This window comes from Dendrobium catenatum, unplaced genomic scaffold, assembly GCF_001605985.2.
Source record: "Dendrobium catenatum unplaced genomic scaffold, ASM160598v2 fragScaff_scaffold_1502, whole genome shotgun sequence".
NCBI lineage: Eukaryota > Viridiplantae > Streptophyta > Magnoliopsida > Asparagales > Orchidaceae > Dendrobium > Dendrobium catenatum.
This window is the reverse complement of record NW_021319964.1, coordinates 284,210-301,272: the sequence shown is the minus strand read 5'-3', so window position 1 is coordinate 301,272 and position 17,063 is coordinate 284,210.

Genomic DNA, 17,063 nt, shown 5'->3' with positions numbered 1-17,063 from the left:
GTAGATTTCTACTGGCTTTTGGGAAGCAAACTTTGTATTAGGATATTGCACAATTGGAGTTTCTTACTATTATTGTTATCAGTAATGTCTTACAAGGATGGATGCATGAAAAGAAAGGAATTATGATAGAGGGGGACAATGTGAACATCATAAAGATGCTTCAAAACTCTATGAAGAAAATCAAATGTTAAAGCAATGACAGCTTGAAGCAATAATTATCCTTTCTGAATGTCTTCAACCAAGTTTTTTCTCATTATATTTCTAGATATTATAATAGATTAGTAGATTATTATGCCTCATATGCTAATTTTAGGAATTTTTGTTCAGATAACGTATTAGATCACTACTATAAAATCAAAATTTACCAGTGGTTATCATTATTTTTCTAGCGGTTACGAAAACTACCGATGGTTTATTAACAGTCAATATAAAGTGTGTACGAAATGAACTGTGGTGATCTATTTCTGGCAATTAACTTTACCAGTGGCTTTCCAACAACATGAACAACTAGTAATTTTTGGTGGTCATAGCTTCGGTGACTGCCGGTTAGTTACTGACGGCTTACCGGCCATCTTAAATGCTGGTTTTACTGGCAGTCTAGCCGTCACTATAATCAACACACAAATGGAGTTCGAAATCAACATATATAACATTCAATAGGAAACCACAATCAACAAATCAAAATCCACAATAACCATTACCAAATGTTTAAACAAAACGAAATGCATATGTTCTACAATAAACAAAACATATCAAATCCACAACATGATGTCCATAATACACCAAAAAGTTTATCAAACAAATAACAACACTTATCTTCCTTTGTATCCTTGCTGCCCTGTGATTCATGTGTCAGCTTTTGCTCTTTCTTCTTTTGATTTTCATCTTTATAGGCTCGTAGCTCTTCTTGCATCTTATTGCAATCTATGCTGCACAACTCTCTCCTAAAGTTTTAAAGTTTAACACATTAGTTAAAAAAAAAATCAAACCCTAAATTTGGGGCATTATCGGAGTGCTCAATCGATGAGTTTGGATGGCAGAATGCGGGCGTGATCGGAGGTCAGAGTGAGGGAAAGATCATAGGCCAGAGTTAGGGTGTCGACGATCAGATTCCTACTAAGGTAGTCGGAGGCGCGATCGTGAGCGTGAGCATTCTAGAGAAATGGATATGCCAAGAAATAAGGAAGGTTCATTTTGGCCAATATTAGGTCAATTTTCGACAATTTTTTTTTTGTCAAAATAGCCATAAATAAAATTACTTAACATCGGTGGCTTGGCCGCCGATAAATGTGCCACTAAAAAAGAAAACTGGCAGGCTACCGGGGGCTATTATACCGCCGATAATTATGGTGATGTATATTATTAAACATCGCCAAAAAAATCATTGGTTAATATCGGTAGTTAGACTGCTGGTTTAACTGCTAATAATTTCGGCGGTCATATGACCACTAGAATTACCGCCCGTAAATGTTGAATTTCCTGTAGTGGATAATGACCTTCTTTCAACTTTACTAGTTTTGTTATGGAAGCAATGTGATCGAGTTTCTTTCACCTAGTTAATTATAACTTTCTTTTCTTATCAATGCAAATTGAAAATCTTAAAAAATAAAAGGGATCAAATCAAGTGCATAGATTCCTTCATTTTCTTTATGTTGTTTATTTAAATTAATTCCATTTATTTAAATCATTTAATTAGGTTTATTTAATTAATTTGAATTGAACTTAATTTATGATATGGATTAATAAATTTCTAAAAACTTAAATTATTTATTATTCAATGATTTTTATTTTCATTATTTTATTTTCAATTTTAAAATTTTAATTAAATATTTTATGAATTTCTTATAATTATTTTTGTTGAATTAATTAATTAATTTTAATTTTTATTTATTATTTTATTCATTTATATATTTATGTTTACAAGTTTATTTTATTTTTATTTTTATTTACTATTTATTTACTTAATATGTTTATCTATTTTACCATTAAGGAAATTACCTTTAACTTAGTTATGTTGACCAAACTTTGACATTTGTTTTTTTTAGAATTTTAGAGGCATATAATTTTTGACAAATTTTATATTTAATTTATAGTTCAATGCAATTTATTTTATATTTTTAATATTTTCATTATTTATTTATAGTTTTATTAAAATTAGCCTAATTAAATGAATGAAATAATTCAAGTAATTAGGTAATTTTAACTTTTGAACAAAATCAACTATAATCTACTTGAAATCATCACCAAAGGTCATGAGAGACCTCTAATGATGGTCCAAAAGTTTCAAATTATTTAATAATTTATTTTTATTTAAATTATTTTATTTATTTATTTTTATACTTTCATTTAATTGTTTTATTTATTTTTATATTTGAAGTTTTTGATTGGGCTTTTATTTTTTATTTAAAGTATATATATTTGAGGTTGAATGAATTTTAGTAAATATATATTTTTAAAATTTGATTTGAATTTTTAATAATTTATTAAAAATCCTTTTTTTATAATTTTTCTTGAATCAAGGTCCTTAAAGGGACATCCAGCTCGCTACTGATCTGAAGAACTACAAGAAAAATAAAAAAAGAATCTAAGAGCCGAATATCCCTACTAAGCCCAAATACAAAGCTCCAAATAACATTCAAGAAACAAAAAAGAAAAGGAATAAGTAGATCACATTTAGCACCGCCTTTCCAATCATAGTCTAGCCCTACACAAAATGAGAGCGAGTCTCCGAGACCTTGAAAAAAAGCCTGCATTGACACTAGACAAAATAATTAAGAGCAAAGATAATATAAAAAAGAAATTAAAAAAGCTAGGCCAATAGATCAAACTCCAGACTAAGAGAAATTTCTCCAATTTAGCATAATTGAAAGTGATAATGATATTAAAATAGCCCTTACACTTTCCATCAGTATAAGCAAATAGCAGCAATAAATGAATGGAGTGACTGATAACAAGAAAAAATATTCAACAACAACAGGCTTTGCAACTATAAAAGATAATATTATGATGCCATCAACCATTAAACTAAAATAGTAAATCATAAAAATTGTCAAATAGAGAGCCAAACCTGTTGTAAAAAGAGTTACCTAAAAAATTATAATTATAAAAGAAGAACATACTTAAAATCATAATAGGAGATCCAGCTATGATAACTATAGCAATGACCCAAATAGTTAGTAGACCAAAACCAAAGGACACCCAGATTTAAGCAACAACTGATACAATTCCAAACAATAAAAAAAACCAAATTTCTTAGCATCAAAAATGAGAAATGGGTTATCCAAAGATCTGAAGTCATTTAAAAGTATGTATAGGTTGTTAGACCTAACACAATTTTTCCAAGGCTAACAAAGAGGGGGTAGGGATGAATTGGTAATTTAAAAATTTCTCTTGAATGAAAAACCATTTTAAAATTTCTTTGCATAATAATTAAAGTTAAAAAAATAAAAATTTTTAACCACTTAAAAAAAATGTGCAGAAAAAAAAATAAAATTGTGGGAAAATAAAAAACATAGAAATTTATAATGGTTTGGTCTAACTAGACCTACATCCACTTCTTGAAGACTCCCTCTTCAGGTTTTGGACTATTACCAAAATTATTCTCCTTCTGCACCCATAGCAAAGTGGAGAAGCCTCTATAATTACCCCCTCTTCCACCAATCTTCAGTATAACAGAGTACCTTCATCCTTTCACACCCTCTAAGTGTCGGTAGAGTACCATCATCCTTTCACACCATCCAAGTGTCGGTAGAGTACCGTCATCCTTTCACACCCTCCATGTGTCAGTAGAGTACCATCATCCTTTCATACCCTCCAAGTTTGGGTAGAGTACCAGCATCCTTTCACACCCTCTTGGTGTTAGCAGAGAATTGACATCCTTTCACATCCTCTTGGTGTTGATAGAGAGCTAGATCTTCTCTCAAACAAATTGAAAGAAGTATGGAAGAGAATTGACAACACAAAAAGAGATTCTTACCTTTGAGTAACCTTATGATACTTTTGCACTCTCCTGTTTCAAGAACTCTATCACAAAATATTTTCCCAAAACCCCCTTTCACTTGTTCTCCAAGAAAATATGAAGACAAAAACATTACAAATCAGTTTCTAACGGCTTTATATAGGTAAGACACAAAAAAACCTTCTGAAAAACAAAAAATTTCAATTTTGATCGACCATGATCGCACAATACGACTGACGATCATACATACGAACAACATAAGATTTACTCATATGATAATGTACGAACTATTTTCATACACGTTAATCATACAATACAAAATGTAAAGCATCCTGGACAAACAATTCAAAAAATTTACCTGTTCGTATGGACGAAAATGTTTGCATCTATTTCATACACTAAATGTCATATATATGATGTCAATATCATCTCTAATAAATAGTTCAAAAATTTACCTGCTCATATGGACAATCTTGACTATAGATGACGTCCAGAGTACAAAATAGCTCGGGGTGTGACTTCTTCACCTCCAGCTTTTGGAGACGACAGAGCAAATTTCTTCCCTGGAGTGAAGGTTAATGTTAAGATGAACAAGCCTTTAATAATCAATGAAGGAGGACTGTTGTTAAAGAAACAAATTTCAGAAGTCACCGATAAGGGAAAGGGAATCTTGATGGAGGATAAACTGGAGAATTTTGGGTTGTTGGGAAAGGCCCATTTGGCTAAGGGAGAGAAGGCATTTTCTCCGTCATCAAAATCAAAGGCTGGAACAAACAATGAGTCCAATGCAGTTGGACTATGAAAGATGTGAGAAAGAAGATTCCAATCGGAGGTGGCTGTTGGTACGAATGAAGCAGAGAGTTATGGAAGGAAAAAGATTCTGGCAATTGAAGATAATTCAAAATCTGATCTGGAGGAGGTGCGGGAATGCGTAAAAGGTGAACTGATGTGGTGTGATGAAGTTACTGATGAATTGCCTAAATGGAGTAATCTAGGAAATCATCAGATTGTTTGGTTAAAGAATAAAAATATTAGGGTTGCTGAATTGGAATTCGGCAACTGCATAGCTGAGGATGGAAAATCTATCAAGCTTAATGTGGAAAAAGTGATGGAGAACTCCAAAAAGATTGATAAGTCATTGGTGGTGAAAATATTCGATGGTGATGTTCTTTTTTCTTCAATAAGCTTTGAATTGAGGAGACAGTGGGGTCAATATGGAAAATTCCATCTCCTGGTGCATGGGAAGGGATGGATTCTATGCTCGTTCTATGAACCTGAACATATGGAGGCAGTGCTAACCATTGGTCTATGGTTTGTTAATGGAAACATAGTGGGAAATGAAATATGGTCTCAAAGGTTTGATCAAAATTTGCTTAAAGGGCTATCTGCTTCTATATGGATCAGATTGCCCAACTTACCACTACATTGTTGGGATGAGATAAACATTTACCATATAGAATCCATGGTGGGAAAGCCTTATTTGATTGACAGCAAAATGTTCCAGTGGTCCAGAAGAGAATAATTACCTATGGAATATTAATCCCCAAGACCTCAGCTTGCATAAGATCTCAGAAAGAGATTTACAATGAATAAGAATATGATCACAATTTTCAGTAACTGGGAAACCATAAGCACAAAGATCGCTAATACTAAGCTTTCTGTATTTCAAAAATTCATTTGTTGGAATGGAAAACCTGCTTAATCTCCACCAGAAGAGCTCAACCCTTGGTTTGAGCTTCAACTTATGAAGCCACTTGGCAAAACCAGAGTCTTAAATTATTTTATAACACTTGATAGATTCAGTATAATCCAATGAAGTGATAGACTTCCCAAAGTGTTGATAAAAAATTTCCATATAGTCACCATACCCCTCCTAGATAACACATTGGAGTACAATGAGGTTAACCAAATCAGTGTTGAAATATTGGTTGAGCTCCAATAAATTCCAATTACCATCTTCAAGGATGAAATACTGCAACGTCAGATTTTCCAGGCCAATGCAGTCAGCAAGCATAGGCTACTTGTTGAAACATTTATCAAGCAACTAAATTTCATTCCTGACACTAATGTTAGCACTATTTCAAGAATTGGTACACCATTGGAATATTGTTGATGGTGCTAACATTAGTGTCATGAATGACATTTGGGTAATTGATAAATGTTTCAACAAGTGGCCTATACTTCTGACTGCATTGGCCTGGAAAATCTGACGTTGCAAAATTTCATCCTTGAAGATGGTAATTGGAATTTATTGGAGCTCAATCGATATTTCAACACTGATTTGGTTAACCTCATTGTACTCCAATGTGTTATCCAGGAGGGGGATGGTGACTATATGGAACTTCTTTATCAACACTCTGGGAAGTCTATCACTTCATTGGTTTATACTGAATCTATCAAGTGCCATAAAATAATTGAAGACTCTGGTTTTGCCAAGTGGCTTCAGAAGTTAAAGCTCAAACCAATGATTGAGCTCTTCTGGTGAAGATTAAGCAGGTTTGCCATTCCAACGAACAAATTTTTGAAATTCAGAAAGCTTAGTATTAGAAATTTTTGTGCTTATCGTTGCCCAGTTACTGAAAATTGTGATCATATTCTTATTCATTGTAAATCTCTTACTGAGATATTATGCAAGCTGAGGTCTTGGGATTAAATATTCCAGTGTTTTGCACTCTCATGGATTGATTTCAGCAGTTGAGAAGTCTTTACAGTGTTAGTTTAGATATTGTCAAGATCTATTGCACTGCAGTCTACTTCTCCTAGAATCGTAGGAATGATAAGAAGCATGATAACCCATCTATTCCAGTTTCAGTAATTGCTGCCAATGTTTTATTCACTGCCACAAGTAAGTATCCAATGCTAGTTAACTAGGATGCTAATCTCTTTAGGGAGTCCGAAACCTCATGGAATCCCCCACTACTAGATTGGATCAAAATTAACGTTGACACATCGTTACTGGATTAAAATTTAGCCAGCATTGGTGGAGTGGCTCAGGATTCTAAAGGAAGTTTACTTCTTGCATTTGGGAAGCAAAAACTTCATTGGTATATCAATCAACTTGAATTGGAAGCCATTTTTTCTTTGAAGGACTTCATTCAAGATTGGAAATTTGATTGTGAAGGATTAATAATAGAAGGTGATAACTACAACGCTATCAAATTTCTTCATGATTCCATTGTGAAGTCTACTGATAATGATCAGATTTCCGAGAAGATTAATTTCATCCATGATTTCAATAAGGTATTATTCCATCACACCTCTAGAAATTATAACAAATTTGCAGATTTGTGTGCAACTCTTGCTTTACACAATAACTTTTGTTTTGATTCTATTCTTTCTCCTGATATTGCCTCTTCATTATCTAGTCTTCTAAAGAAGGAATACGAGGCTTGCATTTCTTGATTAGTTTGTAATAGCTTTTCTTAGTTCTTAATGCAAGTTTGCAATTCTTCAAAAAAAAAAGAAAGAAAGATTGGATATGTGTTTTATCAACACCTCTGCATTGAGCTCACCATAATGTTTGGTAGTGAGGCATTTGGCTAGGATTGCCTTGGACCATTGTCCAATTATTTTGCAATTTTAGAATTTAAAATATATCTATAAAGGAATATCAAGTTTGAAAACTATTGGGCATCTTATCAAGCATTATTTGTGGTGATAAGGAAGGAGTGGAACAAGAATTATCAAGATAATTGCTCTCATGTTCTTAATAAGAAATTATAAAGGTCCTTGAAATCATTATTCTTTTGGTAATTTAGGAGACCACAAATATTGTATTTGATGAATCTAAAAATATGAAAGAGCCAAATATTATAGAAGATGAAATTGAGATTAACTCCCGAAAGATTGATAAATTGAACTTGGAAGAAAACTTGGAAGAAAATGTGGAAGAAAGTTTAGAGATAGAAAACCCTTTGCCTAGAGATTTGAGATTTTTTAGAAATCACCCAAGGTAATTGATTATAGGTTAACCAAGTGAGGGTATAAGGACTAGGCGTGGATTAAATAAGGAAGTCAATCATTCAGCCTTCATTTCAACTATAGAACCCACTAATATTGATCAAGCACTTTCTAATGAATTTTGGATTTTGGCCATGCAAGAAGAGTTGAATCAATTTGTAAGAAATAAAGTTTGGGAATCAACTACAAGGACAAAAGATCAAAGTATAGTTGGAACTAAGTGGGCATTCAAAAATAAAAAGAATTACTTAGGAGTAGTCATTAGAAATAAGACTAGATTAGTTGCTAAGGGGTATAATCAGATTGAATGGATTGATTTTGAGGAGACTTTTGCCCTTGTAGCTAGACTTGAAGCAATTAGGGTTTTTCCAGTCTTTGCCTGTTTTAAAGGTTTCAAATGGATGTGAAAAGTATCTTTTTAAATGGGGTAATTGAAGCGAATATTTTTGTAGAACAATCTCTAGGTTTTGAAAATTCTAAATACCCAAATCATGTTTTCAAGTTGAAAAAGATATTATATGGATTAAAACAGGCTCCTAGGGCTTGGTATGAGAGGTTGAGCACCTTCCTACTTAAAAGATAATTTGAAAAAGAAAGTGTGGATACAACTCTCTTTTTAAAAAGATGTGAAAAGGATATACTCATTGTTCAAATTTATGTGGATGATATCATTTTTGGATCTTCAAATAAAAATCTTTGTGATGATTTTTCTAAATAATGAGTAGTAAATTTGAGATGAGTCTAATGGGAGATTTAAGTTACTTTCTAGGTTTTAGCATTAAGCAAATTAAGGAGGAACATTTCTAAGTCAATCAAAGTATGTTAAGGACATCCTCAAAAAGTATGAAATGGACAATGCTAAACCTATAAGTACACCAATGAGTTCCTCAGTTAAGTTGGATAAGGACCCTAAGGGAAAATCTGTTGATAAAAAAAATTTAGAGGGATAATTGGATCTTTACTTTACTTGACTACTAGCTGGCTCGATATCATGTTTAGTGTTTGCTTATGTGCTAGATTTCAATCAGATCCAAAAAAATCACATTTGACAGTAGTGAAAAGGATTTTAAGATATCTATTAGGAACTCAGAACTTTGAAATAATTGGTTATTCAGATTCTGACTTTGTATGATGTAGGGTGGATAGGAAAAGAACTTCTGAAACATGTCAATTCATTAGAAATTCTGTAGTCTCTTGGTCCAGTAGAAAACAAAATTCAGTAGCTCTATCTACTGCATAAGTTGAATACATTGTATTAGGAAGTTGTGTGGCACAAGTACTTTGGTTAAATTAACAGTTGATTGATTTAGGATTGTCTATAGGCATTATTCCAATTTATTGTGATAACACTAGTGCTATTTATATTTTTAAAAATCCTATTCAACATTCAAGAACCAAACACATAGACATAAGGCATCATTTCATAAGGGATCATGTATCCAAGGGAAAAATTGAACTCATTCATGTTACAACTGAAAATCAACTTGCAGACATTTTTACAAAACCTTTAGCCTTTGATATTTTTAGTGTATTAAGAACAAGCCTTTGTGTGACTGATTTAAATGCTTAAATAAAAATGTTCTTGCAACATTGATGTTTGTTTATTAATTAAATGTTTTGTATGTGTTTATGATTTTGTTTGTGTGATTTTTCCTTTTAGAGTATGTGCTTCTTCGTTGTTTTTGGTATTTATTTTGTTTTGTTTTGTTTTTGAATTGTAGTTTTTTTTTTTTGAGTGCAAAATTTTTTTTGTTCATTATAATCTGGGATGAAATATTTCGTACGGGACGATTTGTGTAGTGTGACAAGCTGTCGAAATTTTAAACCATTTGAGTGCTATTTTTTTAATGTACTTCATTTGTACGATCGTCACGATCGTCCGGGATGAAATATTTTTCAAACAACGGGACGAATGAATGGAGAAGTTGAATGGATAAGGTAGTTTTTAATATGAACTTCATATGTACAAACCTTTGTTTTGTTTGGACGAACACATGTCTGTTCGACGTAGGGTACGATTTCAACTGTCATTAAAACGATATAAGTTTTGATCGTCCAGGGATTAACACGTGTTCGTCTATACAATCAGACTGGTCAAAAGTTTGTACGAAAGGATGCTTCGTAAGTCGCATTGATTACGAAAAGTCATTTCATTATGGTCGTATTGGATCGTATGCATGAAATAGTACGGGACGATCGAGAATTTCGTATGGGACAAAAAATTTTTGTCTGGTACGAACATGTCGTTTTCAATATATAGGAGGGCTTTTAACTCAGTAGTCACATGCTAAACATCACTTTCAACTCCTTTCTTACTCTAGATCATTTTCAAATGGCCAGTTCAAGTAAGTGTCAGAAGGTCTTAGTGAAGAAGCCACATAGTAATTCATCTGAAAACTTTCTGTCCAAAGCAAATGAAGATTCTTTTCCTAGATTTGGTTCTGCCAAAATCACTCCTTCTCGAATTTTAATTCAAGAAGATATTACCTTTAAGGCAATGCATTTATTTGCTTCAACTCAAATTCACATTATCCTTACTCTGGTCCACCTCTATAACAAAGAAACCTTCCACTACTTTCTAGCCAATATGTCCTTCAATTCTGACCACTCTGTGATTCGCTCCTTTGTTTTCAAACAAAAAGTTGAAATCACTAAACACGACTTTGGAGCTTTTCTAAATTTAAGGACTAAGGGGAGTAGAGCCCATACCTTAATCACCAATGATACAAATAAATGGTATGAAATCAATAGGGTGATTAGAGGAAATGGTTTAAATGAGCATGTGGCCAGGGTATTCAGTCTTGTCCGTAATGCTCGCATCATCCAGCATGTTCTTAGAACTTCAATCATTCCAAAAGCTGGTGATAGAGTCAATATTACCCACCTTCTCTCTATGGTGACTTTTCTAATCATGACAAATGAGCCTATAGATGAAGCCTAACTTATTCTTGACTACCTTTATGGGGCTTTCTGAAATTGGCCATGCAGAACAAAAAAGAAAGAGGAATATTGCTTTAGGACACTTAGTTTCCTATGTTCTACAAAAGAAGTATAACTTGGTTCATCCTGATCAAGAATATGAAGAACCGCTCTATTATAATGACAGATCATTTAGAGCGATCTTCAAGGAGGAATAAGGAAAAGCACATGTCATCAGTGATATAGAAGAAGAGCTTGAAGGTGTACCTGCTCCTACAAATGAACCAAATTATCAGAATTTGGTTCAAAGATTTGATCAGTTAGAGACTCATTTTGATCATCGCCTTGATCAAATTGAGACTCATTTACAGCAGCAGGCTGCTCAATATCAACATGATATGGGCTATATGAGGGAGTAAAAGAATGATATTAGTACCAATGTACTTATGATGAGTACAAATTTTAACCTCTTTGGTGGTGCTCCTCCTCCTCCTCCTCCTCCAGATCAGGGACCGTCCGAGTGATTGTTGCAGTTTATATTTTGTGTTTGTGTTGTTATGGTTTATGTGTTAGTTGTTGTTTTGTAGTTTGATGTATTTCTTCTTTATTTTAGTTATTGTATTGATATCTTGAATGAATCCTTGTAATATTTAAAATGATATCAATATAAGTTCTTGTGTTTTGATTTAAATTTACTTTTAAAATATTTGTTAGACTTTACATAAATCATCATATTTTTAATTTTAATCGTACTATAAACTAAATTGCAAGAAAAATTAAATTCATTAGAAAATCTAATTATTCTATGTTTAAGTTTTGCTTATAATGTGATATTATTAGGTTTATCAATTTCATGTATCTTCTTTAGACTGTATTATTGTTAATATTATTATTGCAACTACGATATTTTTTTATTTTATATTTCACTTATCAATCATTATTTATGCATTTAGAAAGAATTGAAATTTTAGATTATTGTTTTTGGAAAGATTAAAATTACTCTTGCAAATTGTGTAAAAGTACAATTAAAAAAATAAAAAAAATAAATGCGCAAAGGTTCGCAATGTGAAAAAGAGGCACAAAATAAGCCCAAAATAAAAATGATGCATAAAAATGTGCCACTACTATAAAAAAGATGCACAAAGCGCCACATGTGGTAGTTATTTCTTTCCAAACTCTTTTAATTTCTTAATTCAAATTGATCTTATGTTCATTTATAATTGATATTGAAATTTGAAATATACAATTTTTCATTCATCCTTATTGCAATGATATTCTCTATCTTAGTGTCTAAACTAACTCATGTCTTTAATAAATTCTTTTTATTATCTATGTTATATCACTTCTTAAATTATATGAATTTCTATGATTTGCCTAGTATTTCAATTTTATTTGCATAACTTATTTCAATCACTATTAAGATTACATTATCAAATTATTTTCATTTCTCTTCTTTCATTTCAAGTTATTTTTCTTCACTTTTTGCTGTTGTCAAAAAGGGGAAGAAATTGTTTGTTGAATTGTATCTTGTGTCTTGTATCTTGTGCTGTGTCTTGTGTATCTTGTGTTGTGTCTTATGTCTTCTGAGTCTTGTATCTTGTGTTAGTATTTGTGTTTATTTTGTTTTTGTGATTGTGTTGTTGTTTTGTTTTGTATAATTTTTTTTTAAAAAATAAAAATAAAAATAATTTTTGAATCAATGCCTCCTAATTTTCATGCATTCATCAATTCAGGGGGAGTTTAGGAGATTCTTAAAATTTGAAATCCTACAAACAATAATTATTTTGCCATCATAAAAAAGGAGGAGATTGTTAAGAGAGTTGTTATTTGCATATGTTACATTCTTGCAACTTGTATAATTTTGATGATTTCAAATATTATTGTTTTTTGTGTAATTATCACCTAACACTTTTTGGAAGATTTATTTTTGCTCTTCTGTGTACTAATATTTCAGGAAAATTGAACTCTAAACTATGAAGGCTTCAAATCAAATTTAGCATACAATCCTTTCCAAATTGAAGCTTTAAATTATTCTTTGAATTGAGAGGGAGTGATTGTAATTGAGTGAATAAAAACACACACACACATACTTAAGGAGATCTTACAAAATTTGTACTGATCGTATGGGACAAACCTAGTTCGTACTGGACGATCTGGTTAGTTATCTCGTCGTAAGAGCAATGGAACGAACATGATTGGGAGGACATTTTTTTAAGTCCTGATCGTCCAGAATGAATTTAATTTCGTCCTAGGATGAGTTAGGCTCTGTAAAAATTTTGTTCAGATGAAATCTATAATCGTGCCAGGATGACTTGGGCTCTGTAAAAATTTCATCCAGATGAAATCCAAATCGTCTCAGGACAAATTCTTCTCTATAAAAATTTTGTTCAGATGAAGTTCATTATCGTGCCAGGACGAGTTGCTCTCTATAAAACTTTCATCCAGATGAAGTCCTTTTCATCCCAGGAAGATGTGAACCGACTTACTAAAGTTGATTACGTCCATGTAGTTATTTGAGAATCGACCTATGGTATAACTGATCGTACCGTACCAACCTAGTTCGTACAGGACGATGATAGTGTACGAACATAGTTCGTACCAATATACACTTTAAGTAAAATTGTCCAGGACGATCCACGTGTTGAGTCTAGTAATTAGGATGTTAAGCCTAAGTTAATGTCCCAAGGCTACCAAGAGGGGGCGTGAATTGGTAGTTTAAAAATTTTAAGCCCTCTTTTAAAAATATGTTGAACCGAAATAAAAATTGTTTCTTTTAGTTTTGTATAAAATGTTTTTCAACCACAGAGTTTTTTAAACTAAAAATTAAATGCGGAAATATAAAAACAGTAAAGTAAATGACACCCAAATTTATATGGTTCGGTCTAAAACCAGACCTACATCCACTCCCTAGAGCACCTCTGAGTATTGCACTATACCAAATAGTGACTCTCAACTAAATTTTGACATCCTCACGTTCAAGCCCACGCCAGAGGAAGCCTTAACAACACACTCTTTTCACCACTACCCGGTGCGGAGAGAACAACGTCATCCTTCATACACAATCCTAGTGTTGGTTGAGAACCGTCCGTCCTTTCACACTCTCCTAGTGTGGGCAGAGAACCTCAGCTATTCACACTCTCCAAGTGTAGGCAAGCGAACCCTTTGCTATTCAACACTCTCCAAGTGTAGGCGACGAACCCTTTGGCTATTTACACTCTCCAAGTGTCGGCAGAGACCGGATCTCCTTGATAGATCTTCTCACAAGATCTAGAAGGAGAAGGAAAAGAGTGAAGCTCCCAATTATAAGTAGAGATTGCTTACCTTGAACTCCAAGTGAAGCCTTCGACGGCTCTAGTGGTGGGAAATAACACTCCTTTGAATGCACTCTTACACTCTCTTCCTTGGCTATTTCTCTCAAAAGGCACGAAGATAATGACAAAAAGATTGAGGTGGCAGTCTATATTTGGGAACGTATATATACAAACAAGAAATAATAGCCAAAAACTATAAGTTTTCAATTCTGTACCATTGGATCGTCCCGTATAATCGATGGATCGTACTGGACGATTTACTTAAACGATTTGAAATGACCATATTTTGTATATGTGTACGAAATGTCTTCGTAAGATGATCATCCCATACGAACTATATGCGTCCGTTCATAATGGTTATTACAAGGCCGATTCTAAAAACTGCTGAAACAGTTCTAAGTCGGTTAATCGTCTGGACAAAAGATTTACAGAGGACCAATCGTCATGTACGATAATTAATTTTGTCTGGACGAAAATTTTTAAAGAGACCAGATCGTCCTGGACGATAATTAATTTCGTTTAGACGAAAATTTTACAAGGACCAATCGTCATGAACGATAATTTTAATTTCGTCTGGACAAAATTTTAAAGAGAACTAATCGTCGCCGTACGATTATTAATTTCGTCCTGACGAATAGGACTTAGAAACTTTCTCAAGCCAGTTCCTATTCGTTCCATGTGCTCAATAGGAGATAACTGTCTGATCGTCCCGTACGAACGATATGCGTGCCGTACGATCACAGTATAAATTATATATGATCTCCTTATGTGTGTGTGTATGTTTTATTCACTCAAATTACAATCACTCCCTTTCAATTTGATTCAAAAAAAGTACAAGCTTCAAATTACAAAGTATATCATGTTGAAATTGATTTGAAGTCTTCGCAGTCTGGAGTTTGATTTTCCTGAAATATTATACACACAAGAGCAAATTACAATCTTCTAAAATTGTTAGGAGATAACTACATATTTAAACAATTAATATTTGGAATCATCAAACTACATAAGTTACAAAAATGTAAAGCGTGCAAATAGCAACTAACTTAACAATCTCCCCCTTTTGATGATAGGAAAAAATAACTTATTATTTGCAAGATTTCAATTTAAACAAATCTCTCATAAAACTCCCCTGAATTGATGCTATACATGAAAAATAAGGAGGCATTTTGAACCAAAGAAACACAATTTTTTTGATTTTTCAAAAAAAATTTATTATAACAAAATATAAAAAAAATCAAATCAAAACATCACAAGCACAAAGAGACACTATATCCAAAATACAAGCAAAAGAACATAACAAATCAACAATATATTTCCCCCTTCTTTTGACAACAACAAAAAAGTGAAGAAGAAAAGACAAGAGATGAAGTAATTATATGAAATTCATTGAGAATTTAATCTAAAATGATGACATAAGTATGCAATCTAAAACTAATAAATTAGGTAAATCATAGGAAATTCAATAGAATTTAAAAGTGATATAACATTATAAGGTAAGAAAGCATTTTATCAAGACATGATTCAATTTAGCAATTGAATATAGAAAAATTATTACAAGAGAATAATATAATTCTATATTCAAAGGTTCAATAGATTATAAATGAACATATAGATTAATTTTAATTAAAGAAATTGAAAGGAAATTTGGAAAGAAAGATACTTACCACATGTGGCGCTTTGCATCTTTTATTCAAATTTATGTTTGGTTCACATTTTGTGTATCTTTTGACATTGTGCTTATTTTTGTGCCTCTTTTTCATATTTGATGCGACCTTTGCGCATTCCTTTTGATTTTTGTACTATTTTGTACAATTATTTTCAAGAGTAATTGAAACCAATTCTTTCCAGAGCAATAATCTAAAATTTAAAATTTTTAAGTGCTAAATATCACTCTGAGCAAAGAAATTACAAAAAATAAGAAAACACTAAATTTAATAATAATTATTAACTTTTATGTAGTCTAAATGAATAGACATGAGATTAAAATTAAATTCTAATTATGAACAAGTTATAAACAAAATTTAAAATTTAGAAAGACTAGATTGCTAATTATTTTAATCTCAATCATAATCTAATTTAAGCAAATTAAGATTAAAAATACTAATGAAGTTTAAAAAGCTAAACAACATTTCAAAAACAGTTTAAAAATAACAATTCAACAATAACATTTGTATTTTTATATTTATAAAAGAATTACAGTTCATTTCTAATATCAAAATAAAAATATACACTGACTTTAATAAAAACATACTAAAACAAAGACACTAAATAAACATATACAAAACAAACAATAAACAAACACAAGTACAAAACATAAAGAAAATCATCTCTCATTCTCTATTCTTCTTCTGAGGAGAATGCCACCAAATAGGTTGAAGTTGGAGGGTCATCAACATAGACTTGGTATTGTTGATTCATGAACTTAATTTGATACTACAATGTTGTTGCTGCTGCAGAAGTTGAGCATCAATTTGATCAAATCATTTGATTCAAAATGGGTCTCAAGTCTATCAAATTCTCAACCAATTCTGATAACTGATTGAGGTGGAGATGGTTGCTTCTCCTTATTCTTCTTCTTCTTCAGAAGCTGGACTGGCATGTGCTTTTTCTTTTTCCTCCTTGAAATACTTGTCTCTTAAAGAGGCATCATTCGTAGTAGATCGGCTTCCATCATACATCGTAGGATGCACTAAGTTGTATTTCTTTAATCCAAATGTATAGTAACTAAGTGTCCTAATGAGATATTCTTTCTATCTTCTGTTTTAGCAAGCCCAATTGTTTGGAGCCCATAGAGATGGTCTAGGATAAGTTGGGCTTCATCGATAGGCTTACAATCCGTCATAATCAAATAAGTTTAGACATAAGTAGTGGCGGGTCAATATTGGATCCTATCACCAGCATTTAGGAATGATTGA